We start from the raw sequence: 16,616 nt of genomic DNA on the forward strand, positions 1-16,616 counted from the left end.
GTGGCACACAAGCCCTGACTGAGGCCAATATTTTTCTCCCACTGATTGATGTAGTGTTTTTGTGTTGAGGTAGATTTTAGAACACAAATCAAGGAAAAAAAAAAATGCTTTCTATGGCCCACTGAATGAGAGAGAGGTGGCACACCCAGGAGTCAAGACTGGCACACAAGCTGAAAGGGCAATATTACTCTCCCACTGTTTTTTTATGTATTTTTTGTTTTTTAAGGGAGACTTTAGAAACCCAATAATATTTAAAAAAAAAAATAAATAGGCTTTCTATGGCCCACTGAATGAGAGGGAGAGAGGTGGCACACCCAGGATTCAAGACTGGCACACAAGCTGAAAGGGCAATATTACTCTCCCACTGTTTTTTTATGTATTTTTTGTTTTTTAAGGGAGACTTTAGAAACCCAATAATATTTAAAAAAAAAAATAAATAGGCTTTCTATGGCCCACTGAATGAGAGGGAGAGAGGTGGCACACCCAGGAGTCAAGACTGGCACACAAGCTGAAAGGGCAATATTACTCTCCCACTGTTTTTTTATGTATTTTTTGTTTTTTAAGGGAGACTTTAGAAACCCAATAATATTTAAAAAAAATAAATAAATAGGCTTTCTATGGCCCACTGAATGAGAGATAGCACACACAGCAGTGGCACACAAGCCCTGACTGAGGCCAATATTTTTCTCCCACTGATTGATGTAGTGTTTTTGTGTTGAGGTAGAATTTAGAACACAAATCACGGAAAAAATAAATAGGCTTTCTATGGCCCACTCAGTGAGAGATGGCACACACAGGGATGGCACTGTAGCAGAAATGCCAATCTTAATCTCCCACAAAAAAAACAAAAAAAAAACAGGGACTGTCCTACAATTACTATCTCCCTGCAGTAATGTAAGCCAGGTATGGCAGGCAGCAATAGGAGTGGACTGATGCACAAATTAAATAAAAAGTGTGGACAAACAAAAAAGATAGCTGTGCAGAAAGGAAGGAACAAGAGGATATGTGCTTTGAAAAAAGCAGTTGGTTTCCACAGTGGCGTACACACAGCAATACAGCTATCACGGAGCCTTCTAGGGCAGCCCAATGAGCTACAGCGCTGAGGGGAAAAAAAAAAAAAAATAGCTTCCACAGTCCCTGCACACCGAAGGTGGTGTTGGACAGTGGAAATCGCTGCAGCACAAGCGGTTTGGTGGTTAGTGGACCCTGCCTAACGCTCTCCCTGCTTCTGACGAAGCGGCAGCAACCTGTCCCTAAGCTCAGATCAGCAGCAGTAAGATGGCGGTCGGCGGGAACGCCCCTTTATAGCCCCTGTGACGCCGCAGACAGCAAGCCAATCACTGCAATGCCCTTCTCTAAGATGGTGGGGACCAGGATCTATGTCATCACGCTGCCCACACTCTGCGTTCACCTTCATTGGCTGAGAAATGGCGCTTTTCGCGTCATTGAAACGCGACTTTGGCGCGAAAGTCGCGTACCGCATGGCCGACAAGCACAGGGGTCGGATCGGGTTTCATGAGACGCCGACTTAGCCAAAAGTCGGCGACTTTTGAAAATGATCGACCCGTTTCGCTCAACCCGACTTGTCAGGCCATGCACTCCATTGTAAGTCTCAGAGACCCACACCCCTACATTTCTTAACTGTCCCCTGCAATGTCTCTTCTTTACCTGCCACTAGATGACCAGGGTGAACGTGCTCTGTACTGTTATAGGCTGGTGAATTTTGGGCAAGGGGGCTGTGATGGCACTCTTTTATTTATTAAAAAAGGACCCCCCATTGGGGAATTGTTTGTCAACTCATGCACTCCATTACAAGTCACAGAGACCCACACCCCTACATTGGGCTACTGCTTAACTCTGTTTCCTGCTATGTCTCTTCCTTATCTCCGACTACATGACTGTCACGGGAGACCTAGGTAGGAAAGAGCTAATAACCCGGGCCCCTGCGATTTCCCTTAGACTAGGGAAACCCTGACTGATCCTCTCCCAGAGTTTACACTGATGGTGTGCATGTCTGGGCCTCCACCCTCGCCCTATCTCCTGTTTCAACCCTAGGCTGAAACCCTTCCCCCCCACCAGTGAAGAGACCACACTCCAATACCCACAGTTAGCACAGACAAGGATAACGGAAAAATAAGCACCACGCCGCAATCACTCAGGAATACACTATAAATGCAAAGGGCAAAACAAATACAAATATGGGAAGGAGAAAATAAGACAAAGGGAAATACACCACCAGCAACGATACTCCAACTACTTAGCTCACCACTCCAGACCGAGATAACAACGCACAAGGCAGAAGCTATAATCGGCGACGCCCAATGTTCAGGAGAACTATTTAAAGGCAGTGGGCATGGCCCAGCTTCCAATCCGAGCACCAGGTAAATTAACCCCGGACCAGCTAGATAAAATCTAGCCGACGCCAATGAGCGCATAGTGGACAAAAGCGGAATTACCTCTGTCTGTCGGACGACCTGGTCTGAACAGCGTCCGACATGACAGTACCCCGCCTTCTACGAGGGACCCCAGGGCCCTCACGGCTTATAGGACCCGGCTTGCCTGGATGGCGGCGGTGAAACAACCTGACCAGCCGATCCGCATGAACATCCGAGGCTGGTACCCAGGACGTCTCCTCAGGCCCATAACCACGCCAGTGTACCAAGTACTGTAAAGTGCGGCGCACTACACGAGAGTCAACCACCTTGGAGACTTCAAATTCCAAGTTACCATCCACCAAGACTGGAGAAGGCATTGGTGTCGCGTCCACAAGACCCACAACCTTCTTTAACAACGATCTGTGGAACACATTGTGTATTTTATACACCGTAGGAAGCTCCAACCGGTACGCTACTGGGTTAATGACAGCGGCGACCCTAAATGGACCAATAAACCGTGGACCCAATTTAAGGGATGGTATTTTGAGTCTTATGTTTTTTGTGGATAACCACACCCAGTCATCCACACTCAAGTCCGGACCTGGCACACGCCTACTGTCAGCCACACGTTTGTACCTAGCACCCACACTCAACAGGCGCTGTTTAACTCTCCTCCAGACTGATGATAATTGTGCTCCTAACTGGTCTTCCTCCGGGACGCCGGAAGAGCCCCCCTGACTCAAAGTACAAAATTGAGGATGAAGCCCGTAAACACAAAAAAACGGAGACTCCCCAGAAGACTCCTGGCGGTGATTATTGATGGCAAACTCAGCCAAAGGAAGGAACTTCGACCACTCCTCCTGGTTATCTGAAACAAAGTAGCGTAAGTACTGTTCCAAATTTTGGTTCATACGCTCAGTCTGACCATTTGACTGAGGATGAAACGCCGAAGAATGAGACAACTTGATCCCCAGCCGTGAACAAAATGCTTTCCAAAATTTTGCCACAAACTGAGACCCCCTATCAGAAACGATGTCAGACGGAACCCCATGAAGTCTGACCACCTCCTGCACAAATACCTGAGCCAGAGTCTTAGCGTTAGGCAACGAAGGCAAAGACACAAAGTGCGACATTTTTGAGAACCGATCAACAATCACCAAGATGACCGTGTTCCCAGCTGAGGAGGGCAAGTCAGTGATAAAATCCATGGAGATTTCCGTCCATGGCTTACTAAGTACCTCGAGAGGAAGTAGAGTGCCAACAGGACGGGAGCGGGGCGTCTTAGTCCTAGCGCACGTGGTGCAAGCTGACACGTATGAGACCACGTCCAGTCGGATCTTGGGCCACCAAAACCGATGTGACACCAACTCCAAAGTACCCCTGACCCCTGGGTGGCCAGCCAGGACAGCATCATGATGCTCCGCCAAAACCTTTAAGCGGAGATGAAGCGGTACAAACGTTTTGTTGATGGGAAGCTCAGATGGTACCTCCTCCTGGGCCTCGGCAATCTCAGCCTCAACCTCGGTAGTGAGAGCCGAAACCACAACACCCTTTTGGAGGATGGGTACTGGATCTTCCCGAGGCTCTCCCCCCGGAAAACACCTGGACAAAGCATCCGCCTTAGTGTTTTTAGAACCAGGTCTGTAAGTGACAACAAAGTTGAACCGTGTGAAAAACAATGCCCAGCAAGCCTGCCTGGGAGACAGATGCTTGGCAGACTCCAAATAAAGCAAATTCTTATGGTCGGTAATAACAGTAACCTGATGAACCGACCCCTCCAAGAAGTGTCGACTCGCCATTCCTCAAAGGCCAATTTGATTGCAAACAACTCTCTGTTGCCGATATCGTAGTTACGTTCGGCGGGCGACGGTTTCTTGGAAAGATAGGCCCATGGACGCAAACCGCTCAAGGATGAGCCTTGTGACAGCACCGCCCCCACACCAACCTCAGACGCATCGACTTCTACAACAAAAGGTTTCGATACATCTGACTGCACAAGAATGGGGGCTGAAACAAACCTGTTCTTAAGAGATTCAAATGCGCACACAGCCGCCTCAGGCCAAACGGAGAAATTGGTACCCTTTTTAGTCATGTCAGTTAGCGGTTTAGCAATGATAGAAAAATCCTTGATAAACTTCCTATAGCAGTTAGAAAACCCAAGGAACCACTGAAGTGCTTTTAGGTTATCAGGCCGTTCCCAATGCAACACCGCTTGCACCTTAGCGGCGTCCATTTTAAAACCAGAAGCAGACACAATATAGCCCAAGAAAGGCAACTCCTGTACCGAAAATACACATTTCTCCAGTTTTGCATATAGCTTATTCTCTCTGAGAAGCTGTAACACCTGCCTGACATGATCTAAATGAGTATCACGGTCGCAAGAATATATGAGGATGTCTTCTAGGTACACAATAACGAATTTCCCCAAAACATGCGAGAACACATCATTTATGAAATGTTGAAACACTGCAGGTGCGTTTGTCAACCCAAATGGCATCACCAAATTTTCAAAATGACCCTCAGGGGTATGAAAAGCCATCTTCCACTCATCACCTTGACGGACTCTTATGAGGTTGTACACCCCCCTGAGGTCAAGCTTGGTAAACCACTTAGCACCTGCCACCTGGTTGAACAAATCCGGTATCAATGGCATAAGATATGGATCACGAACCGTAATCTGGTTTAACTCCCTGAAATCCAGACACGGCCGTAGTCCACCATCTTTCTTCTTAACGAAGAAGATCCCTGCTGCCACTGGTGAGGATGAAGGCCTGATGTGCCCTTTGCTCAAACTTTCAGCAATGTAATCCTTTAGCGCTTGTCTCTACGGACCGGAGATGTTAAACATCCTTGCTTTAGGCAATTTGGCCCCTGGTTTAAACCTGATAGTACAGTCATAGGAGCGATGTGGTGGCAACTCTGAACAACCCTTCTCAGAGAACATATCCACAAAATCCAGAAGTGACTCAGGAACGCTTGAAGTCACAGCAGAAACACATTTGGCCAAGCAATTCTCCTGACAGAAATCACTCCACTGAATTATGTCCTGAGTTTTCCAGTCAATAACCGGGTTGTGTGTAGACAACCATGGAAAACCCAGAACCAATTGTGCCGGAAGACTCTTCAGCACCTTACATGTAACCTGCTCGAAATGAAGAACCCCAATGTGGAGTTTAACCTCAGCCACAAACTCAGTAATCTCCCCCTGTGGGAGAGGAGCAGAATTGATGGTGACCACGCGGATAGGATGAGGCAGTTTTTCGATCCTAAAACCAGCAGTGTGCGCAAACTCCTCATCAATGAGATTTGTGGCAGAACCACTATCCACAAAAACAGTCATTGGCAGCTCTCTGCCAGCGACAACAACTTTGGCAGGGAGCATGCACTGAGAAACCATCATGGAGGATATACATAGGCTCAGATTGGACTCCTCCACACCCTCTGAGCTTAGAAGTTTTCAGCCGTTGCGTTTTTCTTTGACAGCAGAGGACAGATATTAATAAAATGACCAGTTTTACCGCAGTAAAAACAGGCTCCCTGCTTCCTGAGTACAGGGGCTCGATGCTTAACATGTGATACCCCTGCGATTTGCATAGGTTCCGTGGGCTCACCTGCAGCAACCTCACGTGAACCTAAACCTTCTCCCACAGGCGGCGTCTCATGATCCCCCTGATGCAAATGGCGATCAATGCGGACAACAAGACTCATAGCGGAATCTAGTGAAGCAGGAGTCTCGTACATCAGGAGGGCTTTTTTAACCCTATCAGAAACTCCATGAATAAAGTGACTCCGCAGCGCGGGATCATTCCACTGTGTGTCGACCGCCCAGCGGCGAAATTCAGAACAGTAATCCTCTGCAACATGCTCCCCCTGGCGAGTAGTGCGTATCTTAGATTCTGCTAGAGCCATTCTGTCCGGATCGTCATAAATGTGTCCTAGAGCAGAAAAAAAACTCTCCACTGAGTTAAATGTAGCAGAATCAGACGGTAAAGAAAACGCCCATGCTTGGGGATCCCCGCTTAATAATGACAACACCAGACCCACACGCTGAGCCTCATTACCGGAGGAGATCGGGCGCATACGGAAATACAGTTTGCAAGCTTCACGAAAAGAAACAAATTTACTGCGTTCCCCAGCAAACTTTTCAGGCAAAGGAAACTTAGGCTCAGCGATTTTACCTGTAACTCCGGCTTGCACATTAGATACTGCTAGTCCCTGTTGCTGCACTGCCCCCCTCAACTCAGTGACCTCTAGGGACCGCACCTCCAACTGGCGGGTTATGGAAATCATGGGATCCATGGAAATAATGTTGGCCGAATATAATGTCACGGGAGACCTAGGTAGGACAGAGCTAATAACCCGGGCCCCTGCGATTTCCCTCAGACTAGGGAAACCCTGACTGACCCTCTCCCAGAGTTTACACTGATGGTGTGCATGTCTGGGCCTCCACCCTTGCCCTATCTCCTGTTTCAACCCTAGGCTGAAACCACCACCCCCCCACCAGTGAAGAGACCACACTCCAATGCCCACAGTTAGCACAGACAAGGATAACGGAAAAATAAGCACCACGCCGCAATCACTCAGGAATACACTATAAATGCAAAGGGCAAAACAAATACAAATATGGGAAGGAGAAAATAAGACAAAGGGAAATACACCACCAGCAACGATACTCCAACTACTTAGCTCACCACTCCAGACCGAGATAACAACGCACAAGACAGAAGCTATAATCGGCGACGCCCAATGTTCAGGAGAACTATTTAAAGGCAGTGGGCATGGCCCAGCTTCCAATCCGAGCACCAGGTAAATTAACCCCGGACCAGCTAGATAAAATCTAGCAGACGCCAATTAGCGCATAGTGGACAAAAGCGGTATTACCGCTGTCTGTCGGACGACCTGGTCTGAACAGCGTCCGACATGACAATGACCTAGGTGAATGTGTTCTGTACTGTTATAGGCCACATAATTTTGGCAAGGGGGACTGTGATGGCAATAGTATATTTTTTAAAAAAGGTACCCCCATTGGTAAAACCACCTCCTTGTTGGCAAAGACTTCATAACATTTGTGTACCTTAACCCTTTAAGCTCCGAGGGTGGTTTGCACGTTAATGACCGGGCCAATTTTTACAATTCTGACCACTGTGAGACTCTGGAACGCTTCAACGGATCTTGGCTATTCTGACATTGTTTTCTCATGACATATTGTTCTTCATGATAGTGGTAAAATTTATTCGATATACCTTGCGTTTATTTGTGAAAAAAATGGAAATTTGGCAAAAATTTTGAAAATTTCGCAATTTTCCAACTTTGAATTTTTATGCCCTTAAATCACAGAGATATGTCACGCAAAATACTTAATAAGTAACATTTCCCACATGTCTACTTTACATCAGCACAATTTTGGAACCAAATTTTTTTTTGTTAGGGAGTTATAAGGGTTAAAAGTTGACCAGCAATTTCTCATTTTTACAACACCATTTTTTTTAGGGACCACATCTCATTTGAAGTCATTTTGAGGAGTCTATATGATAGAAAATACCCAAGTGTGACACCATTCTAAAAACTGCACCCCTCAAGGTGCTCAAAACCACATTCAAGAAGTTTATTAACCCTTCAGGTGTTTCACAGGAATTTTTGGAATGTTTAAATAAAAATGAACATTTAACTTTTTTTCACACAAAATTTATTTCAGCTCCAATTTGTTTTATTTTACCAAGGGTAACAGGAGAAAATGGACTGCAAAAGTTGTTGTACAATTTGTCCTGGGTACGCTGATACCCCATATGTGGGGGTAAACCACTGTTTGGGCACATGGTAGAGCTCGGAAGGAAAGGAGCGCCATTTTACTTTTCAATGCAAAATTGACTGGAATTGAGATGGCACGCCATGTTGCGTTTGGAGAGCCCCTGATGTGCCTAAACATTGAAACCCCCCACAAGTGACACCATTTTGGAAAGTAGACCCCCTAAGGAACTTATCTAGATGTGTGGTGAGCACTTTGACCCACCAAGTGCTTCACAGAAGTTTATAATGCAGAGCTGTAAAAATAAAAAATCATATTTTTTCACAAAAATTATCTTTTCACCCCCAATTTTTTATTTTACCAAGGGTAAGAGAAGAAATTGGACCCAAAAAATTGTTGTGCAATTTGTCCTGAGTACGCTGATACCCCATAATATGTGGGTGTAAACCATTGTTTGGGCGCATGGCAGAGCTCGGAAGGGAAGTAGCGCCATTTGACTTTTCAATGCAAAATTGACTGGAATTGAGATGGGACACCATGTCGCGTTTGGAGAGCCCCTGATGTGCCTAAACATTAAAACCCCCCACAAGTGACACCATTTTGGAAAGTAGACCCCCTAAGGAATTTATCTAGATGTCTTTTGAGAGCTTTGAACCCCCAAGTGTTTCACTACAGTTTATAACGCAGAGCCGTGAAAATAAAAATTCTTTTTTTTTTCACAAAAATGATTTTTTATCCCCCAGTTTTGTATTTTCACAAGGGTAACAGGATAAATTGGATGCTAAAAGTTGTTGTCCAATTTGTCCTGAGTACGCTGATACCCCAAATGTGGGGGGGAACCAGCGATCTGACATACAGCCGTGCAAGCTTATGTTGTGAATTCTGCTCTTCGGTTCCTTCCGGTGGTTGTTGGTAGTAATGCAGTTGTCCCTGGGTTGCAATCCTGGGCAGGTGTCCCTGCTGATTGCAGCTCTGACTGGGATATTTAGGTGTGCAGGATTCATTAGCCCTTGCCAGTTGTCCATTGTTCTTGGAGGTTTTGCATCTCTGTCTGGTTCCTCCTGCCCTGCTGCCAAATCAGCAAAGATAAGTGTCTGGTTTTGTTTCTGTAGCACACATGCTGTGTGCTTTACAATTCAGTACTATTTAATGTTTTTTCTTGTCCAGCTTAGGGTACTGTCACACAGTGCAATTTTGATCGCTACGACGGTACGATTCGTGACGTTCTAGCGATATCGTTACGATATCGCAGTGTCTGACACGCAGCAGCGATCAGGGACCCTGCTGAGAATCGTACGTCGTAGCAGATCGTTTGGAACTTTCTTTCGTCGCTTGATCACCCGCTGACATCGCTGGATCGTTGTGTGTGACACCGATCCAGCGATGTGTTCGCTTGTAACCAGGGTAAACATCGGGTAACTAAGCGCAGGGCCGCGCTTAGTAACCCGATGTTTACCCTGGTTACCAGCGTAAACGTAAAAAAAACAAACAGTACATACTCACATTCCGGTGTCTGTCCCCCGGCGTCTCAGCTTCTCTGCACTGTGAGCGCCTGCCAGCCGGAAAGCGAGCCCAGCGGTGACGCGGTGACGTCACCGCTGTGCTTTCCGGCTATGGTGCTTACACAGTGGAGAGAAGCAGAACGCCGCGGGACAGACACCGGAATGTAAGTATGTACTGTTTGTTTTTTTTACGTTTACGCTGGTAACCAGGGTAAACATCGGGTTACTAAGCGCGGCCCTGCGCTTAGTTACCCGATGTTTACCCTGGTTACCCGGGGACTTCGGCATCGCTCCAGCGCCGTGATTGCAACGTGTGACCGCAGTCTACGACGCTGGAGCGATAATCATACGATGCTGCGACGTCACGGATCGTGCCGTCGTAGCGATCAAAATTGCACTGTGTGACAGTACCCTTAGACTGTGTTTGGATATTTCAGTCAAGTTGGATTCTCAGGAGATGCAGATATACATTCCATGTCTTTAGTTAGATGGTGGAATTTTTGTATTATCTGCTGTGGATATTTTTAGGGTTTTAATACTGACCGCTTAGTATTCTGTCCTATCCTTTCCTATTTAGCTAGCGTGGCCTCTTTTGTTAAATCCTGATTTCTGCCTGCGTGTGTCTTTCCTCTAATACTCACAGTCAATATTTGTGGGGGGCCGCTTATCCTTTGGAGTTCTGCTTTGAGGCAAGATAGAATTCCCATTTCCATCTATAGGGGTATTTAGTCCTCCGGCTGTGTCGAGGTGTCTAGGATGTGTTAGGTACACCCCACGGCTACTTCTAGTTGCGGTGACAGTTTAGGGTTTGCGGTCAGTACAGGTTCCACCTACTCCTGAGAAAGTCTCATGCGGCTCCAAGGTCACCGGATCATAACAGTACAACTGGACAACAATGAGTTAAATGCATCTCAGAAGAAGGGAAGAAAGAGCCATTTTTTTTTCTGTAGCCTGCTTTGTCTTTTCTTCCCTCTTTTTTTCTGGGTGGCTGAGGATCCTTGTGCTAGCATGGATGTTCAGGGATTAGCTTCTCGTGTAGACCAGCTTGCTGCTAGGGTACAGGGTATTTCTGATTATATTGTTCAGACTCCAGTTTTAGAGCCTAAGATTCCTACTCCTGATTTGTTTTTTGGGGACAGGTCCAAATTTTTGAGTTTTAAAAACAACTGTAAACTGTTTTTTGCTCTGAGACCTCGATCCTCTGGTGATTCCATTCAGCAGGTTAAAATTGTCATCTCCCTGCTGCGTGGCGATCCTCAGGATTGGGCATTTTCCCTGGAATCTGGGAATCCAGCCTTGCTTAATGTAGACGCCTTTTTTCAGGCTTTAGGATTATTATATGATGAACCAAATTCTGTGGATCAAGCGGAGAAGACCTTGTTGGTCCTGTCTCAGGGTCAAGAAGCGGCAGAATTGTATTGTCAGAAATTTAGAAAATGGTCTGTTTTGACTAAATGGAATGATGATGCTTTGGCGGCAATTTTCAGAAAGGGTCTTTCTGAATCCGTTAAAGATGTTATGGTGGGGTTTCCCACGCCTTTCGGTCTGAGTGATTCTATGTCTCTGGCCATTCAGATTGATCGGCGTTTGAAGGAGCGCAGAACTGTGCGCGCTGTGGTGTTGTCCTCAGAGCAGATGCCTGAGTCAATGCAGTGTGATAGGATTCTGTCTAGAACGGAACAACAGGGATTCAGACGTCAGAATAGGTTGTGTTTTTATTGTGGCGATGCTTCTCATGTCATTTCAGTCTGCCCTAAGTGTACAAAGAGGATCGCTAGTTCATTTACCATCAGTACTGTACAACCTAAATTTTTATTATCTGTGTCCTTGATCTGCTCATTGTCATCATTTTCTGTCATGGCGTTTGTGGATTCAGGCGCCGCCTTGAACTTAATGGACTTTGAGTTTGCCAGGCGTTGTGGTTTTCCCTTGCAGTCTTTGCAGAACCCTATTCCTTTAAGGGGCATTGATGCTACACCTTTGGCTAAAAATAAGCCCCAGTTCTGGACACAGGTGACCATGTGCATGGCGCCAGCCCATCAGGAAGATTGTCGATTTCTGGTGTTGCATAATTTACATGATGCTATCGTGCTGGGTTTTCCGTGGTTGCAGGCACATAATCCTGTGTTGGATTGGAAGTCTATGTCTGTGACTAGTTGGGGATGTCAGGGGGTTCATAATGACGTTCCTTTGATGTCAATCTCCTCTTCTTCCACTTCTGAAATTCCAGAGTTTTTGTCTGATTTTCAGGATGTATTCGATGAGCCCAAGTCCAGTTCCCTTCCACCGCATAGGGACTGTGATTGTGCGATTGACTTGATTCCAGGCTGTAAGTTTCCTAAGGGCCGACTTTTCAACCTGTCTGTGCCTGAACATACCGCCATGCGGAGTTATGTTAAGGAGTCTTTGGAGAAAGGACATATTCGGCCATCTTCTTCACCGTTGGGAGCAGGATTTTTTTTGTTGCTAAGAAGGATGGCTCCTTGAGACCCTGTATTGATTATCGCCTCTTGAATAAGATCACGGTCAAGTTTCAATACCCTTTACCTCTGCTTTCCGATTTGTTTGCTAGGATTAAGGGGGCTAGTTGGTTTACGAAGATTGACCTTCGGGGGGCATATAATCTTGTTCGTATTAAGCAGGGTGATGAATGGAAAACTGCGTTTAATACGCCCGAAGGCCATTTTGAATACCTTGTGATGCCATTCGGGCTCTCTAATGCTCCATCTGTTTTTCAGTCCTTCATGCACGATATCTTCCGGACTTATCTTGATAAATTCATGATTGTATATTTGGATGACATTTTAATTTTTTCCGATGATTGGGAGTCTCATGTGAAACAGGTCAGGATGGTATTTCAGATCCTTCATGATAATGCTTTGTTTGTGAAGGTGTCTAAGTGTCTCTTTGGAGTGCAGAAGGTTTCTTTTTTGGGCTTCATTTTTTCTCCCTCATCTATAGAGATGGATCCGGTTAAGGTTCAAGCCATTCATGATTGGATTCAACCCACATCTGTGAAGAGCCTTCAGAATTTTTTGGGCTTTGCTAATTGTTATCGCCGTTTCATTGCTAACTTCTCCAGTGTGGTTAAACCCTTGACCGATTTGACGAAGAAAGGCGCTGATGTGACGAATTGGTCCTCTGCGGCTGTCTCTGCCTTTCAGGAGCTTAAACGCCGATTTACTTCTGCCCCGGTGTTGCGTCAACCGGATGTTTCTCTTCCGTTTCAGGTTGAGGTTGACGCTTCTGAGATTGGGGCAGGGGCCGTTTTGTCTCAGAGGGATCCTGTTGGTTCCTTGATGAAACCGTGTGCCTTCTTTTCCCCTTAAGTTTTCGCCTGCTGAACACAATTATGATGTCGGCAATCGGGAGTTGTTGGCTATGAAGTGGGCGTTTGAGGAGTGGCGACATTGGCTCGAGGGAGCTAAGCACCATATTGTGGTCTTGACCGATCATTAAAATCTGATTTACCTCGAGTCTGCCAGGCGGCTGAATCCTAGACAGGCTCGATGGTCCTTGTTTTTTTCCCGTTTTGATTTCGTGGTCTTGTATCTGACAAACCTGACCGCTGTCCAGTGGGGAAACTGTTTGTTCCTGATAGATGGAATAGTAGAATGATTTCTGAGGTTCATTGTTCCGTGTTGGCTGGCCATCCTGGTATTTTTTGTACCAGAGATTTGGTTGGTAGGTCCTTTTGGTGGCCTTCTTTGTCACGTGATGTGCGTTGTTTTGTGCAGTCCTGTGGGACTTGTGTGCGGGCCAAGCCTTGTTGTTCCCGTGCTAGTGGGTTGCTTTTGCCTTTGCCGGTCCCTGAGAGGCCCTGGACGCATATTTCTATGGATTTTATTTCTGATCTTCCGGTTTCCCAGAAGATATCTGTCACCTGGGTTGTTTGTGACCGGTTCTCTAAGATGGTCCATTTGGTGCCTTTGCCTAAATTGCCTTCCTCTTCTGATTTGGTTCCGTTGTTTTTTCAGCATGTGGTTCATTTGCATGGTATTCCGGAGAATATTGTGTCCGACAGAGGTTCCCAGTTTGTTTCTCGGTTTTGGCGGGCCTTTTGTGCTAAGCTGGGCATTGATTTGTCTTTTTCTTCTGCATTTCATCCTCAGACAAATGGCCACACCGAGCGAACTAATCAGACTTTAGAAACTTATCTGAGATGCTTTGTGTCTGCTGATCAGGATGATTGGGTGGCTTTCTTGCCATTGGCCGAGTTTGCCCTTAATAATCGGGCTAGTTCGGCTACCTTGGTTTCGACCTTCTTTTGTAATTTTGGTTTTCATCCTCATTTTTCTTCGGGGCAGGTTGAGCCTTCTGACTGTCCTGGTGTGGATTCTGTGGTTGACAGGTTGCAGCGGATTTGGGCTTATGTGGTGGACAATTTGGTATTGTCTCAGGAGGAGGCTCAACGTTTTGCTAACCGTCGTCGGTGTGTTGGTTCCCGGCTTCGGGTTGGGGATCTGGTCTGGTTGTCTTCCCGTCATGTTCCTATGAAGGTTTCTTCCCCTAAGTTTAAGCCTCGCTTTATTGGTCCTTATAGGATTTCTGAGATTATTAATCCGGTGTCTTTTCGATTGGCCCTTCCGGCTTCTTTTGCTATCCATAATGTCTTCCATAGATCTTTATTGCGGAAATATGTGGTGTCCGTTGTTCCCTCTGTTGATCCTCTGGCCCCTGTGTTGGTTGATGGGGAGTTGGAGTATGTGGTTGAGAAGATTTTGGATTCTCGCTTTTCGAGGCGGAGGCTTCAGTACCTTGTCAAATGGAAGGGTTATGGCCAGGAGGATAATTCTTGGGTTTTTGCCTCGGATGTCCATGCTGCTGATTTGGTCCGTGCCTTTCATCTGGCTCGTCCTGATCGGTCTGGGGGCTCTGGTGAGGGTTCGGTGACCCCTCCTCAAGGGGGGGGTACTGTTGTGAATTCTGCTCTTGGGTTCCCTCCGGTGGTTGTTGGTAGTAATGCAGTTGTCCCTGGGTTGCAATCCTGGGCAGGTGTCCCTGCTGATTGCAGCTCTGACTGGGATATTTAGGTGTGCAGGATTCATTAGCCCTTGCCAGTTGTCCATTGTTCTTGGAGGTTTTGCATCTCTGTCTGGTTCCTCCTGCCCTGCTGCCAAATCAGCAAAGATAAGTGTCTGGTTTTGTTTCTGTAGCACACATGCTGTGTGCTTTACAATTCAGTACTATTCAATGTTTTTTCTTGTCCAGCTTAGACTGTGTTTGGATATTTCAGTCAAGTTGGATTCTCAGGAGATGCAGATATACATTCCATGTCTTTAGTTAGATGGTGGAATTTTTGTATTATCTGCTGTGGATATTTTTAGGGTTTTAATACTGACCGCTTAGTATTCTGTCCTATCCTTTCCTATTTAGCTAGCGTGGCCTCTTTTGCTAAATCCTGATTTCTGCCTGCGTGTGTCTTTCCGCTAATACTCACAGTCAATATTTGTGGGGGGCTGCCTATCCTTTGGGGTTCTGCTCTGAGGCAAGATAGAATTCCCATTTCCTACTCCTGAGAAAGTCTCATGCGGCTCCAAGGTCACCGGATCATAACAGGCTTACCAGCACCTGCTGTGGACCCGGAAGTACACCCTGCAAGACCCGAATGCAGCCCCATGGCCATTTTGGATCCGGGGACTGCAGGGAGGAGACACTCGGTACAAGTTGAGTACATCACCTTGTACCGATCGTCTCAGGGAAGCACGGAGCCCCCTCCCTGCGCGATGCTTCCCTGTACCGCCGGTACACTGCGATCATGTTTGATCGCAGTGTGCCGGGGGTTAATGTGCCGGGAGAGGTCCGTGACCGCTCCTGGCACATAGTGCCGGATGTCAGCTGCCATAGTCAGCTGACACCCGGCAGCGAAAGGCCGCGCTCCCCTCGTGAGCGCGGCCGATCGCATATGACGTACTATTCCGTCACTGGGAATTAAGTCCCAGGTCACCTTGACGGGATAGTACGTCATATGGGATTAAGGAGTTAAAGAGCTCACTTGAAAAGCTCCTCTTTGTGTTGCCTGGTTGCTCACTTTGGACACAATACACTTCATATAAATTTGATAATGCAATGCTGTTAGTTTGGCTCAGTAGTTCATTACAAATATTTCTTTGTCCACTATATTAGTTTCTCTCTTTGGGAGCCATAAATTTGGCTGCATCAAATGTACAAATGGCGAATATACAAATGGCGATTTGGAATCCCGATTAAAATACTGTATACCGACTGCATTCAGACAATTACATAGCTGCATTTCTTTTAAAACATTTACAGATGTGACAGACAATGCTCATAGTGACAAAATCTTTAGAAATGTCTGTTTAATAACTTCACAAACAGTTTTAAGCCTCTACACTGCGTGCAGAATTATTAGGCAAGTTGTATTTTAGAGGATTATTTTTATTATTGATCAACTATGTTCTCAATCAACCCAAAAGACTCTTAAATATCAAAGCTTAATATTTTTGGAAGTTGGAGTGTTTTTTTTTAGATTTGGCTATCTTAGGAGGATATCTGTTTGTGCAGGTTACTATTACTGTGCAGAATTATTAGGCAACTTAATAAAAACCAAATATATTCCCATCTCACTTGTTTATTTTCACCATTTTCACCCCAAAAAATGAGTGACCAATATAGCCACCTTTCTTTATGATGACACTCAACAGCCTTCCATCCATAGATTCTGTCAGTTGCTTGATATGTTTGTGATCAACACTGCGTGCAGCAGCCACCACAGCCCCCCAGACACTGTTCCGAGAGGTGTACTGTTTTCCCTCCCTGTAGATCTCACATTTTATGAGGGACTACAGGTTCTCTATGGGGTTCAGATCAGGTGAACAAGGGGGCCATGTCATTATTTTTTCTTCTTTGAGACCTTTACTGGCCAGCCATACTGTGGAGTAGTTGGAGGCATGTGATGGAGCATTGTCCTGCATGAAAATCATGTTTTTCTTGAATGATACCGACTTCTTCCTGTATCACTGCTTGAAGAAG

The sequence above is a fragment of the Ranitomeya variabilis genome, chromosome 7, assembly GCF_051348905.1.
Source record: "Ranitomeya variabilis isolate aRanVar5 chromosome 7, aRanVar5.hap1, whole genome shotgun sequence".
Taxonomy (NCBI): Eukaryota; Metazoa; Chordata; class Amphibia; order Anura; family Dendrobatidae; genus Ranitomeya; species Ranitomeya variabilis.